The sequence below is a fragment of the Maylandia zebra genome, linkage group LG9, assembly GCF_041146795.1.
Source record: "Maylandia zebra isolate NMK-2024a linkage group LG9, Mzebra_GT3a, whole genome shotgun sequence".
Classification (NCBI taxonomy): domain Eukaryota; kingdom Metazoa; phylum Chordata; class Actinopteri; order Cichliformes; family Cichlidae; genus Maylandia; species Maylandia zebra.
The window spans coordinates 37,795,072-37,798,445 of NC_135175.1; positions in this window are offsets into that span (position 1 = coordinate 37,795,072).

Sequence of the window (3,374 nt, forward strand, 5' to 3'; positions counted from 1 at the left end):
ATATTCATAGCGAGCTTTGAGATGTGAGAGATAAGCGTGCAGCATAGTTGTTCTGTGTCACCATCATCACATCATTATAAGTGAACTAGCCCGACTTCACAGATGTCATTGCTATGTGTTCATTTACATCCAGAGCTGGACGTTCCAGTGTAGAAATCCCAGTCAGAACACGGATGCATCGGGAAGCCTGCACATTAAACTTTTTTGTGACTCCTGGGAGAACAGCTGCACTCATCGTGCTATTGGAGTTGAAAGAATGACACAGAATCAGAATCAGAAAGACTTTATTTATCCCCAAGGGGCAATTAACTTACAACAAAGCAGCATAACGTTGACAATAAGAACAGGCAATAAGAGTGAGATAACAAATACAAAGAATATACAGTATATACAGTTTTAAAATTACACAGTTTAAAATTAAAGTGAGCGACACGAGACCAGAGAAGCAGTTAATCCTACACCTGGTCCTGTTCAGCCAGACTTGTTGTTTCCTTGAATCTCTCAGAGGACGGTGTCGATTTAATGGGAACACAAAGTTAAAATGGAGCAGGTGAACCACAGCGACCCTCTAATGTACTTTAAAGTCTGGACAGGTTTCCCTGGCTCTAAGACGGTCGTTGGACGTTATTGTACAATAAGGTTATTCTTCTCGTTAACACGTCTTTCCTCATCCTGCCTCTGTCTCGCTCCATCTGTCTGTCTCTCTGTCGGGAATCACAACCATGTAGCATCAAATTGAAAACATCCATTAGCGTGAAGCCACATCAGAGTGGAGGGATCGGTGGATGGAGGGGTGGAGGGCACATGTGCCGTTGTTTGGAAAGGTATCTCATGTCAGCAGACGATGATTTATTTAGCAGAGAAGAAGTAGAAGAAGAAGAAGAAGAAGAAGAGGAGGGATGAAATTATTTGCGTGTGAAAGAGCGGCGATGGAAATCAGCGGAGAGGAAGAAGAAAAAGAAGAAGATAAGGAGATAAGGAGACAGGATGAGGTGATTGTTGGGGAAAGGATAGAATTACACAGTCTGGGATTATCTGCACTCAGCCTCACCTGGTTTACAGGTGAGAGACAGGTGAGGCACCAGGTGAGTCAGGAGACAGAAACCTCTTGTGCAGGAATTCAACTATGCGGTGTTCCTCAGCAGGGATACGTTCAGCACAGGTTACTGTAACTTATCAATAACAAGTATTGATTAGAACATCATTGAACTACCTGAAAGCGCCAAACCTCCTGATTTCAAAGGTTTTTTGGCACCATACAGGAGGAAAAATTTCATGTTTCCTGCCTGTCTCCATCAATCATCATCTGATTATTGAGCAATAAAGTCTGAAAAGATGTTCCTTTTCAGCATCCCGGTCCAACTGATGACAGTGACAGAGCAAACATGGCTGCTGGCGGGTGCAGATATTTGGTTTATTCAGGGTAAGGGGCAGAGAGGAGAAGTATCACCGAGAGTGTGTGTGTGTGTGTGTAACGTGAGCATTTGGATGAGTATTGTCAGACTCGTCACCTTCACATAAATTTATCACATGTGAGGATGATGAAGATGAAGATCGTGGCCTAGTGTCTGCTTGAAGAAGATCCCGCCTGTGGAAACATTGTTTGCTCACCTGGTACTTAAGGTGCAGAAAATCCTCTTATATTTATATCTTATATCTTTACATTTTACCGTTCAAATCTCTTTGATATGAAAATCATCATCATCGTCGTCATCCTACTGGAGAATAGTTTTAACTCTAACCTCGCTGTGTACAGCATTATGATGTGAGCGTGTTTTCTTTTAGGCTGTTGGACAGAAGCAGAGTTTTGATATCTCAGTTTCAGATTTGTTATGGAGTAATCTGCAGGATTGTAGGGCAGGGATAGCTCAGTAGGTGGGCAGGGATAGCTCAGTAGGTAGAGTGGTGGCCCCATGATCGGAAGGTCGGGGGTTCGACTCCACTGAACGGCTACCCTGAGGTACCCCTGAGCAAGGTACCGTCCCTACACACTGCTCCCCGGGCGCTGCACTGGTGGCTGCCCACTGCTTCACTGGGTGAATGGGTTAAATGCAGAGGAACTATTTCCCTATGGGGACTAACACGCACACTTTACTATGAGTGTGTGTGCGAGGATCAGACTGGGTGGCTCCGCCGCCTGCCAGCCTCTGAACATAATCATCCACTGATGGATGTTAGCGTACACTGAAGGCAGGTAACAAGTGAGCTGAGGAGTGAGCGATCGTAATGGATCGTAGTGAAAGAGAGGAAGATGAGGCGGTCGAAGAGCGTCTGCGAGGACATAAAGGTTCACCCTGAGGACAGCTCAGTGAGTCCTGTCCCGACATGCTCTTGTCAAAACAACATTTATTACTCAGACCGAAACCCGCAGATGTCCAAACAGCAGCGCTTTGATCCTGTGCTGCAGGGTGCTCACTATGAGGCTCGGAGCCCACAAGGGGTCCTTCTGACAGTGGTCTCAGTGATGACTTCACATCCATGTTGCTGAATGAAGCTGGACTCACTAAAGGCCGCCTTCACCTGTGCACTAGGCTTACCTGTGACTCGGAAACACCTGTGGCAGTTTTAGATGTTAATTCGTCATCCTGTTAAACTTTTCTCTAAATAAGCTCTGAGATCAGCAAACTCAAAGAAAGAAAGTCCCACTAACATTCAATATTAATATTCCTGAAAACATCTGCGTGCCTGAATTAGCGTGAACTGTACTGAGGACGAGCCAGGTGTGAGTCGCTGTGTGACAGACGCTGATAACTTCATGGTGTTGTCTCCTTTCCAAGGTCATTGTGACAAAACTGTGTAACCTTGAACCGACTCTGGTACAGGTAGACCCCTGGTTGCCTAGGTAACCATTCAACGTATTAACTACACACTCATGTCAGTCAACAGTATCCTTGTCTGGGTTATTTTGTCTGTTGTTGATGAAGGTTACTCACGTTTGGTCTGTTGTCCACTCACTGCTTTACACTTTCTCAGCATCCATTTGAAAACACAGTTTTATTTATACGGTTTTAATTCTGCACAACAGTCCTTCTGAAGGTTTCTGCTGCCCTGTAAAGTCCCTGCAACACCACAGCTGATTCACTCTGCCCCGAATCAGCTCGTTGCTTTATTAAATTCACAATCTGTTTCATTTTATAGTTAGCACAGTCTCACACTAAAGCTATAGGAACCATTTTTATCTGTTTTTATCATAATGATAAAATTATAACTGATGATGTGTACTTATAGTCGATATTGTGTGTTGCTGATTGAGAGCCTGCTCATTTAACCCCTGTCAGATCTTAAAGGGCCATTCCACCAGTTTGTTTCATACTGTTAAAGACATGAGTGTGGGTTTGATTTCAGAAAGAATCGAGAAACAGCAGAGTGTGAAG